The 14,950-nt window shown below is 45.6% G+C and overlaps 1 long non-coding RNA gene across 1 annotated transcript; it reads right to left on the bottom strand.

The window, feature by feature from the left end:
* Positions 1 to 6,454: 6,454 nt before the first annotated feature.
* On the bottom strand, positions 6,455 to 13,606 carry LOC111092117. The gene is made up of 6 exons (XR_005378074.1): positions 13,059 to 13,606; positions 12,870 to 12,970; positions 11,872 to 12,036; positions 11,531 to 11,683; positions 9,324 to 9,506; positions 6,455 to 8,675 (listed from the first exon to the last, which is right to left on the bottom strand). It is a non-coding gene; the product is annotated as an uncharacterized LOC111092117 (long non-coding RNA).
* Positions 13,607 to 14,950: the final 1,344 nt, after the last annotated feature.

Raw genomic sequence — 14,950 nt, 5'->3', positions numbered from 1 at the left:
ATGGAATATTACTCAGCTATTAGAAATGACAAATACCCACCATTTGCTTCAACGTGGATGGAACTGGAGGGTATTATGCTGAGTGAAGTAAGTCAGTCGGAGAAGGACAAACATTATATGTTCTCATTCATTTGGGGAATATAAATAATAGTGAAAGGGAATATAAGGGAAGGGAGAAGAAATGTGTGGGAAATATCAGAAAGGGAGACAGAACGTAAAGACTGCTAACTCTGGGAAACGAACTAGGGGTGGTAGAAGGGGAGGAGGGCGGGGGGTGGGAGTGAATGGGTGATGGGCACTGGGGGTTATTCTGTATGTTAGTAAATTGAACACCAATAAAAAATAAATTAAAAAAGAAAAAAGAAAAAAGAAAAAAAAAAACTCAATAGTAAGAAAACAAACAACCCAGGTGCCTGAGTGGCTCAGTCAGGTATCCGATTCGATCTCAGTTCAGGTCTTGATTTCAGGATTGTACATTCAAGCCCCGGGTTAGACTCCACGCTAAGCAAGGAACTTAATTTAAGAAAATAAAACAACGTAGTTAGAAAATGAATTAAAGACCTTAATACCTTACCAAAGAAGATCTACGATTGGCAAGTAGGCATATTAAAACATGCTAAAAAATAAATAAATAAAATAAAATAAAATAAAACATGCTAAATCTCCTATGTCAATAGGTAATTGCAAGTTAAAACAAGATGCTACTATTTATGTATTAGAATGGCCAAAACCTGGAACATTGACAATACCAAGTGCTGTCGAGGTTGTGGAGCAACAAGAACTCTCATTCATTACTGGTGGGAATGCAAAATGGTACAGCTACTCTACAAGACAGTTTGGCAGTTTTCTTTTTTTTTTAAGATTTATTTATTTATTTATGATAGACATAGAGAGAGAGGGAGGCAGAGACACAGGAGGAGGAAGAAGCAGGCTCCATGCCAAAAGCCCGACGTGGGACTCGATTCCGGGATTCCAGGATCGCTGCCCTGGGCCAAAGGCAGGCGCTAAACCTCTGAGCCACCCAGGGATCCCCAGTTTGGCAGTTTCTTATGAAGTTAAACATACTCTTACGGATAACCCAGTAATCACACTTCTTGGTACCCAACAGAAAACTTAGGAAACTTATACCCACAAAAAAACCTGCACACGTATTTATAGCAGCTTTATTCATAATTGCTAAAATTTGGAAGCAACCAAAATGTCCCTCAGTAAGTGAATGAATAAGTAAACCATGGTATATCCAAACAATATATTATTTAGTGCTAACAAGAAATGAGCTTCAAGCCATGAAAAGACTACCCACTGTATGATTCCAACTATATGACATTTTAGAAATGGCAAAACTATAGAGACAGTAAAAAACAATAGAGGTTGCCAAGGGTTAGAGGGGAAGGGTGAATAGGTCGAGCGCAGCAGATTTTAAGGCATTGGAAATACTCGTTATAACACTATATTGATGGATGCATGTTCTACATTTGTCCAAGCCAGTAGAATACACAACACCAAGAGTGACCATATTATTAACTATAGACTTTAAGTGATGATGATGTATCAAAGTGGGTTCATCAGAACCTTAAACTGGTCTGAAAAATTGTCTTTATTTTTAAAACCTGTAAAAACTAAATGGTGTAAAAAAAATCCAATTAAAAAATGGGCATCAGACATGAACTGACACTCCACCCAGAGGACAAACAGACGGTCAAAAAGCACATGAGAAGATGCCCAACACCATCAGGGAATGCAGACTAAAACCATCACTGCACACCTATCAGAATAGCTAAAATAAAAAATACCAACAATACCAAATACTGGCAAAGAAGTAGATAAACTAGATCATCCACATGTGATCACCTGCATAAGAAATTGGACAATGAACATTTTGGCAGTTTCTTATGAAATCAAATGCACACTTATTAGACCACTTGGCAGTTGCACGTTTGGATATCTCTCCCTGAGAAATGAAAACTCATTTTCACACACCTGTCTATACATGTTTATAGATGCTTTATTTGTAATATCAACAACTGGGAACTACCCAGATGCCCTTCAATAAACTTATATGTACACCATGGAATACTGTTTAAAAAAAAACTGATACACACAACTTGGATGAATCTCAAGAGCATTGTGCTGAGGAGGGGAAGCCAATCATATGCACTGTGTGATTAATTTATGTAATACAAATGACAGAATCATAGAGATGAAAAATATATCAGTGGTTGCTGGGGGGTTAGGGACAGACAGTGAAGTGAGATTGCAAAAGGGCAACACAGGCAGCTGTATCTTGATAGTATCGACACAGGATAAAATTGCACAGGCATAGACACAAACACACGAATGCATGTGAACACTAGTGAAGTCTGAATGAGGTCTACTCTACAGCATAATTAATTGCATTGTAAATGTCACTTTCCTACTTTTGATATTGTACCAGAGTTATTAAGATGTTGCCATTGAAACGATGAAAAGTCAATAGCACTTCTCTACTATTTTTTAGTCTGTAATTATTGGAAAAGGGTTTCAAAAGAGAAAATATTAATTACATAATAATTATAGGTAATTCATGAATTCAAAAAAACTGGGGTAGCAACACAGACCCACCCAAGGTTCAGGAACAGATGTTCCTCTGGTGCCAATGGGCGTGGTCCAGCCCAGGGGCAGACAACCAGTGGAGGTCAGAGGCAAGACTAGCTCTTCTCCCCTAAGAAATGGCTGGGCAAATTTAAAATCACAGTGGCCTCTGAGTCCAAATGAGCCAACTTACTAAATGGCCAGAGGCCTTCTTTAAACTCAACTAAAATTGAATTGAATGACACAGCAGATGTCTTTGTGATAAGAGCAGCCTCAGACAGAAATACCACATTTCATCAACTCTAAGACACACAATTGCAAGAAGCACCATTATTTTTTGTTCCGCTATGAAAGAAAAATAAGCTGCCAATTAAACCATGACACAATGCTTTCTTATCACTTAGAATTTTTAATTTTACTTATTGAAAGAGTTCTTTGAGACTTAATTAGACAGATTTTTATCACATATTACTATTGTGCATACATAAAAATGAAAATACAAGGGAAATAAATTGGTTGTTATTCCTCAAACTTCTTTATACTGAGTCCAACTCTTCTGAATCACTTTTCAACTCAGACTCATCAATGTCTGGGTTTTTTCCACATTCTCTCATCCTCTGTGCATTCATCCATAGCACTGATGATGTAGCATTTCTTTAAAGAACCCATAAAAGGATTAAAAGTCATGAACACAGGGCTCTCAGCAGACTTTAAAGTTATATACCTTTTTTCTGCCTTCGTTCCCACTTCAGCAGTGTCACAAAACAGAAATGATTTGCTCAGACCCTTCACTCCATCCCTGCAGCCATGACATTCATAGAGGTTACAAGAGGGCTCACCATCCAATCCAAGATCTTCCAGTATGCTGACATTGGTCAGCTGTGTATCAGATACATGTGTTTGCTGCAGAAGGGAATGTCAGGCTTGGATGCTGGGTTTTTTCAGGTCTGTACAATGCACAGACAATTCAACTGTGTCACGGCCTTCATGACACTCTGTGGACCATAAGATCATTCTCATTTCAGAAATACTGTCCATGTGAAAAATGTTCATCTTAGAAATAATGAAATGCAATAAGTGGATAAATAAAATAATGTCAGATGGCCTTAAGTGCTATGAAGGAAATAAAATTTAAAAATATGACCAAGAATGGCTGTGAGGGAGGTAGACAAAGAGAACCCTTCTGAGGACAGGATATTTGAAAATAGTCTGAAAAATAAGCTATCAACCAAAGTAAAATGAGGAAGAAGTGTCCCAGACTGTATCTGCATGAGAAGATAGATTATGCCACAAAACAAAACAACCCCGAAGTCTTGGTTACATAAAGCAATAAAGTATAAGTTTCTAACTTATACTTCATATGCATACATACAGGGTAGACCAAAGTATCTTTCTCATTTTAAGACCCAAGGTTGATGGAGAAGCTGCTGTCTAGAAATCTCCAGTTGCCATGGCAAAAAGAAAGGAAGGGGGTAAATTCCACACAGGTTGTGAAATCTGCTACCCACAAATGACACATGTCCATCTGCCCATGTTACTTTAGTCAAAGCAAATTACTTGGGCTGCCTAACTTCCAGGGGACAGGAAGTGAAGCATAATCTACCATGTGCCTGTGAGAAGAACCAATCAAATTTAAGGAACAGCAATAATGGCCACATAGGCAGAGAGAAGAGCAAGCATAGATGCAGTGAGGTGCAAAGAAGCATGGGGATGGGGATGGAGAAGAGAGGAAGAAGGTCAGTATTACTGGAGAAGGGTAACAAGGGGGACAAGTGGCAGCAGAAGACAGCACCCTGGAAAGTGCATAAACCTGTCCTACAGCCCAACCATGCTCTAGTAACCACAACTTCATCCTATGACCTCAGATGCCTGTAGACAGAATTAAGCAACTAATTGTATAATGAGGTGGTTCAATTACACCTAATTTCCACAAATGCTTTTGTTGAGCAAACACTGTAATGCCAGAATGTGGTTTTCAATCATTTAATTAGTCTTCCAAAATGCTCCAAAATCGGTGTTAATCACAGTTTTAAAATAATACATGTAATGTATCCTTAAATACTTTACTGTGTCTCAGCATTAATCCTCCAATTAAATATATTGAGTAATTGATACATATTTAACACCTGGCACTTGGAATTTTGAAAATAATGCATTTCTAAAAGCAGGTAGCCAATGGGTAAAGTGCAAAATATAGGCCCTAGCAATTTTATTTGGGATGGCTAGGGACAGAGGGGCCTGGCTCTCAGTACTGGGGGGAGGGGGTGTGCAGAGATGAGGCAAGCCTTAAAGGGCTTGGGGCTTGGTGCAGTGTCAGAGAGATCCTATCCTAGAATAACACAGCTGCACCCAGGGGAACTTACAGGCACTGCCAGGCCCCTCCACCTGGCACTGGGTGACTGCAAATGTTCTGTGAGCACTCCTCCTATCTGCCTGGAGACTGCCAGGATGTGGCCGTGTTGGTGATGCTGCTGAAAACAAAAGGTTGCAAGCCACAGGTGGACTGTATCCTCACAACCCCACTCAACACAAGAATACTTTCCTGGCCTCTGCCTGACTGCTGGGAGCTAAAGGAAATGTCAGGGGGGTGGGGAGCAGTTGGGGACAGCAGCTTTGATATCGCCATAAAGTCAGAGCCACTAAAAGAATCAAAAAGCTGAGTTTGAGGTTGACCTCCCTTTACAGCCCAGAGATATCAAGTAACATCTCTGCCCTCTCAGTTCTTCATCCCAACTTCACCAGCAAACAGAAATAGTGAATTATCACATCTAATAGAAAAAAGTAGTGGAAAACACAAGATATTTTTATCTTGTATACTATGCTTCATTGATTCACTCCAAAGAAGGGTTTATTGGGAACATATGAAAGGCATATTAGCATGTATGACATGTCCACAATCTGGATACTGCTGTCTTGGGGTGGAAGTTTGCACTTTTATAATAGAGATCCAAAAATTACAGAGGCATAAGCAAGATGGATGTTTAGTTTTCTGCTATGTAACAGTCCCAACATTGGCAGTCCAGGGATGAATGGCAGATGCACAGTCAAAAACCCAGGCTTCTTTTAACTGGTTGGTCTGCCTCCCTGGCAGATGCCCCGCCCACACAATCCAAGATGATGCACCACCTCTTTTCATGGTGGACCTAGGGACAGGAGGTGGTCACACCCTTCCCCGTAAGGGCTTGACATGGAGAGTGTATAAACTCATTTCCTTTCACAACTCTTTGTCCAGAAGTTAGTCATAGGCCATTTCTAGCTCCAAGAAAAGATAGGAAGTTTCACTTTTATAGAGGTGACCAGGTGTTCAGCTATGAGACCGGAAAAGTGACATAGAGGTACAGCTTGCAAGCCTTGGCATGTTGCCCTCTGGGAGTTTGGAGTCGGCTGGAGTAAGAGAAGCAGATGGTTGAATTCCAACATGTCATCCTAGAATGGGCCACACACATCTTAGAATGGAAGCTCATGGGAGTGGGTAGTTTGGGGACCGAACTCAAGAGGGAGCTACAGTATCTACCGCAAAGGACAGTCACAGGTATAGCACCAACTCGAGTGCAAGACCCGCAGGGTGGGAGAAGGTAGCATGGGTTCCAGGGTCACAGAACACAGCTTGAGTCACGCCCCACCGCTTAGTTTCTGGGAGACCATGAAGGCAGAATTCCAAAGCTCTCCCCCAAGATTCCCGGCCTCCATTACTCAATCAAACAGGAGTCTATGCACCGTTGCAGACAGCCTTGAGGATTACCAAATTGGCTGAGACTTCAAAGAATTCTGGGACACCTGGGTGGCTCAGTCAGGTAAGTGTCTGACTCTTGACTTTAGCTCAGGTCATGATCTCAGGGTCCTGGGGTCCAGCCTCATGCTGGGCTCCCCACTCAGCCAGGAGTCTGCTTCTCTCCCTCTGCCCCTCCCCTTGCTCGTGCTCTCGCTTACAGGCTCTCTCTCTTTCTAAAGTAAATTATTCCTTAAAAAATGTATAGTTTTATGGTTTTATTAACACATATAACACGCACATAAGCTGTCTATTCATTTTCTCCGCTGTGCAGCCTGGCATTGGAATTGGTGACTCTGATGGCCAGCTGGACTGCTCTTTCCACAATGGCTTTGCCTCTTGGAGAATACGTTGTGAGCAGTCTCTGCATGGTAAGATCTGTTGCACATCAGCAGCACTTGAAGCTCTTTGACTTTGTGGACTTCCAGAAGCCACTGGGCAGCATGTGCTTTGTTTTCTTATTGCTCCCATAACCAGTGTTGGGCATCAAGATCTGGCCCTTGAATCTTCTGCACACCCTATTGTCAGTGCCTCTGGGTTTCTGCCAGTTGCACTTAATTTTGACACATCGATCTGACTGGTGCTGGATGAACTTCTTGGTCCTCTTTTTAACAATCTTGGGCTTCACCAGCGGTCTGAGGGCAGCCATGATGCGCAGTAATAGATGGCTGCTACCTCTAAAAAATTTTTTTAATTAAAAAAAAAGTATTCTGGATTATCTAGGTGAGGCGAATGTAATCACTGGATCCCTTCAAAGCAGAAGAGGAAGGCCAAGGTGCAGGGGAAGAAGTCAGGAGATAAAGCAGCAGGGAGGGAAAAGAGATTTGAAGCATGAGAAAGATGTAAGCACCAATGCTGGCATGAAGGGGGCCAGGAGCCAAAGAGTGTGGGTGGCCTCCAGAAGCTGAGGATGTCCCCCAACCCCCGCCCCCTGTCAATAAGAACGGGACTTCAGTCCTACATCCATGTGGAACTAAATTCTGCCAACAATCTGAATGAACTTAAAAGTGGGATCTTCCCCAGGACCCCCAGACAAGAACACAGCCCTGCCAACCCCTGGATTTCAGCAACCTGACACTGAGAGCAGAGGACCAGCTGACCCCAATGGACTGTGAGACAATAACTGTTTGCAGTTTTAAGCTGATAAATAGGTGGTCATTTGCTAATGGCAGCAATTGAAAACAAGGCCAGTGACCTTGGGCAAGTCTCTGCAGCTTTTTTTCCTCATGGGTCAGCAAGAAGACAACTAGTAGTCACTCCTGAAGGCTTGTAGGAGGCTGAAAGAAGGCAGTCCAGATGGTTGGTGTACAGGAAACAACCAATAAATGCTCCTGGGAGCAAACATGGGACGATTGTTATTCCCACCTCGGAGATCCCAAGGCATGGAGACACAAATTTCGGAAGTGGGCACTTTCCATGCAGTCTTATTCAATGCTTGCCACAACCCTATGAAGCAGTTACTCTTATTTGTCCCATTTGCAGAAGAGGAAACAAGCACAAAGCACCAAAGTATCAAGGTGATACACCTAATAAGAAAGCTGAGATTCCACCCAAGCCGTGGGGCTCTAGAGCTCTGAGAGCAGGGAGCCAGAGGCTCCACCCCAGCCCCATTGTACAGATGAGCAGAGAGAGGCTGGGAGTCAGTCTTTAGGGAGCCAAGCTCCACAAGAACAGCAGGTCTTGGGTTGAAACATGGATGACCACCTGCCTTCCAGGCATGGCCCACAGTAAAATTAGAGGTTTTCTCTCCTGCTTGCTGGGTTGCAGGGAAGCCTAGTGTCTTGCTGTTCAGGTTCCAAGAGCAGGCCGCCTGAAGACAAAAGTCACAAATTCTATCCATTTAAAGGCCAAAAGAGAGAAAAGTAGACAAAAAGTCCAATAGAGTTCCTCCATTATTCAGCAATCATTGGGCTCCTTCTGGATGCCAGCACCAGTTATTGGTGCTGGATTACATCACTCACTGAGCAAGCTGGGCACACTCCCTCTAAGGAGGTTAGGCAAGAAACAAGTAGATAATCAAGTGAGCAAATCTGATCATTGTGGATTAAGGGAACACTTCAGGCCTGGGTCTGTTGGCTACTGGTGCCACTACCCTCCAGGTATCACTGTCCATGTTGAAGGAGTTGGGGGTTCCCCAAAACCACTGAGAAGTTGGCATAGAGCTAACCCCAAGACATGCCCAAGGCATCTGTGGAAACCAGCGAGGAGAGTCTGGACTGCAGTCTGTCCCCATATCAGGGCCCCGATCTTCCTGCTGATTGTGAGCCACAATTCATTGCAGTGACCATGTAAACTCTGGAATCCAAGGACAAGCACAATGGAAGTCAGGCAGAGCCTAAAGGAAGAGAAGGAGATGTAAGGTCTCCGCCAGCATGGGCCCTGGGCACTAGCCTACCTCCTCTCTCAGCCCCATTTTCCAAGCTTTCAATGAAAGAACAAAGGGAGATAAGCTCTCAAGTCTCCTCCAGCTCCCAGCCTCTGACACGTGCTCACCCCTCACTCACCCAGCCTTGGTCTACCCTGCTGTGCACCCAGCCCTGCATTCATAGCTATAAACTGATGCTTTCGGTTCTCTCTTCCTGCTTGGCAACTGTCAAACCGAGCCACACATAGGGCCACCTGGACCGCCCATGGGCAGGGCTGTCTGGTTCTACATGGAGGTGCCTGTGTGCAGATCTGCGTTAGCATACATTGCTTTAAATCATCTTAAAAATTGACTTTGGGCAAGAGCTTGACAGGTGAGGTATGTTTTCCTACTGGAAAGACAAACAGAGCAACAACCCAAGGTGACCCCACAGAAGTCATGTGGGAAGAGAGATTGAATAGGCCCTAACAGATCAGTTGAGAAGCTTCCAGCTGCGGTTAGGAGCATAAGGGGCCCCTGTCAGGCCCTGGGGACCTCAGCAGAGCAGAACCTCCAAGCACCAGGGTTTTTCGCCTGGTTCACTGGGGCCTGTAAGGCGTGTCACCCTAACTGGCTCACCTTCTCCCAGTCAAGGCATACTTGAGATGGAGTGGAGGATTTGCAGAGGGTTTGAGGGAATTCACCAGTTTAGCCATCCAGTGGTTTACAAATAAGTATGAAAGGAACAATGAGCCCGAAGTTGGCAAAAATATTTCCAGAAAATATGCAAATATCCAAGGAATGGATGAAAAGATTCTTCACCTGGAGAAGAACATCAAGAGAAGATCTAGTGAAAAAAATAAAGAAAGAAAAATAAAGAAAAAAAAAGATCTAGTGAAAATGAACTCACAACATGGTAAAGTATTAGCAACGCTTGAGTTGCCAAAGGTGATGGAGACAGATATTCTCCTATCCCGCTGATGGGCACATACAACAGTCAAATTCTTGTGAAGTGCAGCTTGGCACAATTGGCATAGTGGTTAATCATCTAGGAATTTTTTTGCCCAACAACGTAATCAGACAGATTCACAATATGTGTATACAAGGTGGTTTGTCGAAACAAGAAAATGCCCCCCAACAACAACAACAAAAATACTTAAATCCCCAACAAAAGACATCAGCCAGCTAAATTAAGGGACACACAATGAAATTCAGTGCAGTCATTTAAAATGCTGGTATAACTTTACATTTTTGACTTAGATGTCTCTATCACATCATTGGGTGGAAAAATAGCAAGTTAGAGAACAGCACACTATGATCTTCCCATTTATGCTAAATTGCTTGTATGGTGGGGCGTTTGTGTGTGTAGCGCAGTGAGATGCCACAGAAGACCGACCACAATGTTACCACTCCATGGAGGGAACTGGAGGGATTTTAATTTTCATCTTCCTGCCTTCCTGTGTGGTTTGAATTCTTTACAATGATCATGTATCACTTTTATAATCAGAAAAAAGTACAATAAAAATGGTTTCCATTTTAAAAAGAGCGAATTCAATGAGGCACAAAGAATGCAGGCGTTCTGAAGGCCCCTGCCATGCCTGGGTGGGAGATAAATCTGCCTCACGCCCCAGAGAGCAAGGAGTCTGCAAGGCCGTCCCTACCCACAGCAACACGTGCGGCCTCACACCTCCTGCTGCTGCACACACAGCCCCCTCACCCTCACCCCACTGGCAAAGCCCCACCCGTGCCACAGAGCACACCTCCCTTCTTTGCTCCGATGCCCAGAGGAGTACATGCACAGGGCTGGGAAGTGGACAGCCAGCAGGTGGGGGCCACCACTAGGGATGTTGTGCAGAGTGTAGAGCAGAGTGGGCAGCAGGAAGCCCGGGGCGGCGGGTGGGGGGGAGGGCAAAGCTTCGGGAGCCAGATAAACTGGCCAGCCGTGTGTCAGAGAGCAATGGGCTCCACCTCCTCTTCTGTCCAGTGAGATATGACGGTGCTTGCCTCATGCCGAGCTGATGCATGTGGGAGCTGAGCACAGCATCCGATGGCATGGACTTCACAGAGGGAATAAGCAGCATGAATCATCCTTGTTATTGGAACTGTGGTTCCTGCCTTCCGAAGAAACCAAGGCTCTGGCTAGAGGTGAACGTTAAGTATCTGGTGACCTTGAGCCTCAATGATCAGATTGCTAAGCATGAGGAGGGAGCCTCCGCCACTGACCCCAGACTGGGAAGCACCCCAAGCTGCTGCCAGGTTGGCCCTGGGAATGTAGCATTTCTTTACCCTCTCTCCTGCAGAAAAGAGCATTTTAAAAGGAAGCCCATTCAGAAGCTCATGTTTGCTGAGCACCTACTGTGCGCCACACACTTTCACACTCACTTCTTATGGGCCCCACAACAACCAGAGAGAGTGTTTCCAGTCCTCATGGCAGACAAGGAAGCTGTGGCACCCAGAGCTGAGTAACAGCCTCTGTCACACCAGGAGTAAATGTCAGACACAGGACACTGGGCCCCGCGTCTCAAAAGCAGAGATTTGGAAAACCACCCGTGAATCCCTGGACCTCCTGCTAGGAACCAACCGTAACCCATAAAACCCCAAAGTCATGGATGTTCCCCCACCCATGTGAATCTGAAGCATTTATTATTTCTGGGTTAATCCTGCTACCAGTAGCTTCCAACACCACTGACAAGTCCACGTGAAAGCACCTTGCATTTCAAAGATGCTCTTGTACATTCGGTGAGGCTCAAGTACAGAAACGTCCACAGGGCACGTTTATGAAGCCTGTCTCATGCATTAACAGAGGAAAGGAGCCAAAGGCCCCAAACTTATTTCCTGGCACTCACCCACTCATGAGTAGGATGGAAGGCGATGCATCAGGTGACTGCCCAGAGCGCCAGGGCCAAAACAGTTCAGCAGTTCAGGGCATCCTGGAAACTGAGGGGGCCTTTCACACTTCAAAACCCACACATCGTCCAACAGCTATAATGGTTCACATCCTGTCGGAAAAATACAAGGAGGGAACGAGCTCACGAAGCTGCCTGGCATTCTAACGGCCCTCCGTCTTCAATCACAGCAATTGCTGGGCAGGACAGGGAGGTAGTGTTAGAACCACATGAATCCACGTGTGATGAAATGAGGTAGAACTACACACGCATGCACAAGTGCGTGCAAACACAGGCAATACCTCCGTGTGGCTGCAGCCTGTTGATGGCCTTGCTCAAAGGTCAGTCTCCTGGTTTTGATGAATGCTATCATAGGCTCCACAAGTTGCCATCATTGGGGGAAGCAGGGTGAAGGGTCCACAGGAACTCTCTTTACTATCTTCATACCTTCTTGTGAGCCTAAAATTCTTTCAAAATAAAAAGTTGTTGAAAATACATCCAGAATCTGACCACTTCTTACTCCTTCACAGTTCGAGCTGCATCACTGCTTACCTGGTCACCCTGCTTCTGCCTTTGCAGGACACCCCAGGGGCCACCAACCTCTCAGGTGGACTGAAGGCCAGGTGCATCAGTAGCCACTGGCCTTATGTGGTCTCCTTGCTCTCGCTTCGGTTCATCGGCTCCCCAACAGCCACATGGCCCCCTTGGTTTCCCAACATCAGGACACGGTCCAGCCTGGCTCTCCTGTGGCGACTGCCTTCTCCTCCTCAGGATCTCAGAGGCCACCTTGTCAGAGAGGCCTCTTCTGACTCTTTATCTACAAGACTACTTCCAGGCCTGACAGAGGAAGGACATGGTGGAAGTGTCTTCTGGTAGGGGTGTCGGTGATACGGCTGCGTACACTGGCCAAAGCTCACCAAAGTGAACATGTTCAATCTGTGCAGTTCAGATCTGTACATAGTTTGACCTGTGCCTTATGTAATTACACCTAATTAAAAAGTGCAATTGCAGTGTTGAAGACTACTATTATAACTGTTCTATCACCCTATTTCCTTCGTGGCACTTGTCCCTCTCTCCATCTTTTCATGGAGCTGTTTACTTGCTTATCATCTATTTCCTGACACACAGATGTACACAGGCACACCCTATGCACACACACGTAGCCAGCAGGCCTCCAGGACAGCAGAAGACACGTCTGGCCTATTCATACTGCATGCCCAGCATCTAGCTCAGGCTGGATATGATGAACAAATGTCTCCCATGCTTATGTCACTGTGGGTGCACAGCACAGTGTACTCACCAGGAGGGAGATGTCAACACCAGAGACCAGATGAGAAGAATCCAACAGAGAAGACTGAGAACCACCAGTGTGGTTGGTAGACCACTAAGAAAGAGCTGACCCTAGAAGACAAAGGAAAGATTTCCAGAAAGAGGGGGGACTAGACCACATCCTGCTGCTGGCTGAGGGTGGACCATGGAGTTGGCCCACCTGAAGCTCCCAGGGAGCATGAAAGGAGCCATGTCTTCCGGGTGTGCAATGAAGGCTGAACTTCACTGGGTTTGAAGAAAGATGGAGGACCAGGTGCAAAGGGAAACAGTCGGCTCTTTGAAGACGTTGCAGCTTCAAGGAGAACAGAGAAATGGGGTGGCAGTGAAAGAAGATATGGGGTCAAATTTCACCCCTGTTTTTCAAGATGATAGGAGTAACATCAGGTTATAAACAGCTTGTGGGGAAGGAGGATCAACGTGGCTGGAGAGTGTACACAGGCAGCAGCCAAGTGCGCACGCCCACGTGGGGTAGGTGGCTAGAGATGGGAACACAGACCGCTTAAGAAATTGCATTTCCTAAAGAAATCCATTACTTTTCAGCATAGGTAATGATTAGAAGTAACTTCTAACAAAGTGTGTTATGCCAGCCAGGGACATGTGCATCAGGGACACTCAATAAATATTTGTTGATGGATTGATTTTCAAGTACGGTTCCTGCTGAACTTGAACACACAAGGTTCATTTGTAATTGGAAGCATCTTGTTGCATCCACCTAGTGAGCCAAAAGTCCTTAAAAACAGTTTGCTCTCCATCTTGCTCCCACTCCAGCCAACCCTCAGCCTGGCCCCAATTTAAATTATCACTTCAAAATTGGTGAGGCCTGAATTAATGAGATTTTACTGCACTCATGGCTTTAGATTAAAATCAATGCTGTACCCAAATGCGAGTCGATGAAAAATGGTTAGGGAAAGCAGAAACTAATAAACAGCTCACTCACATTTTTTTCCGGGAGATGATGGCCACGGCCCTCCATCTTCCTGACCGTCCCCCAGCTCCTTGGCATACCTGGGATGACACATCAGACCCCTCACACCAATACCTCTTACTTTGTCTTGGGGGGCAAATGCAAAGGGCTCCTCAGATTCTGGGGTGGGGAGCACGAATCACCTGCGGCCCCTCTCACAAAACCAGGACATTTACAATGCACCAATCTGCAATTAAGAGCAGCAGTCAAGCCCTGCATGATAGCTGAAATGTAAGTTAGTGTTGGGGTTATCTTGAGTCCCGAGAGGCCCTACAGCAGGCCAGGACCAAGGACAGCAAATCCAGGGTCCTGAATGGGACCTGAGTTCTTTCCCTCCCTCTGATCTTGCATCCCTGGAGCACTAGCTTCGTCCTCGGGCTGTCACTGTCAAGAGATGGCAGGTGCCATCTCAGGCATCACATCCAGTCCCAACAATCTCCAGTCAAAGAAAAGAGTCATGTCTGCCTGCATCTGTTTTTGAGAGGAGCCTTTTCCAGAAGCCCCCAGCAGACATCATCTAGTGCCTCAGCAGGCAGGCCCGGGACGCTTGCTCCCCCAAAAGCTAGCCCTGGTCAGAGGACTGGGATCTGCCAAGGCCGAAGGACTCTGCTCAGAGTTTAACCCCTGCCTGGGGATGGGAACACATCCCCCACCCAACAGAGCTTCTGCCAGCAAGGGAGCAAGGGTGAGGAGCAGTCGAGAGCAGTGTGAGCTATGGGGACAGCCATTACACACCAGACAGAGCCTCACAAGAGGGCCATCCCCTTCTACGGGGGGAAGCTGACGTTCGGAGGGAGGTGACTTCACTTGAGCCCCATCTTCTAACTCTAAGCTCCATGCTCCTTGGTCAGATGGGAAGCCCAGTGGAAGAAGAGGATGCCTCCAGACATGCTGTACCCAAGGAGGTCTCTGACCACAGGGCAGCACTGGCTGAGCTGCATCTAATCCCCAGCTGTGGGTTTAGAGTCAATAAAAGCCAGATCAAGTACCAATCATGGCTGTAGAGCCTGAATTATCACAGAAGTTGGATTGCTAACCCTGAGACAGATGGCGAGCCGGGTACACAAAAACAACCCTACATGGCATTG

The sequence above is a fragment of the Canis lupus genome, chromosome 24 (assembly GCF_011100685.1).
Source record: "Canis lupus familiaris isolate Mischka breed German Shepherd chromosome 24, alternate assembly UU_Cfam_GSD_1.0, whole genome shotgun sequence".
In the NCBI taxonomy this organism is placed as follows: Eukaryota; Metazoa; Chordata; class Mammalia; order Carnivora; family Canidae; genus Canis; species Canis lupus.
This window is presented reverse-complemented; position numbering and strand designations above follow the sequence as displayed.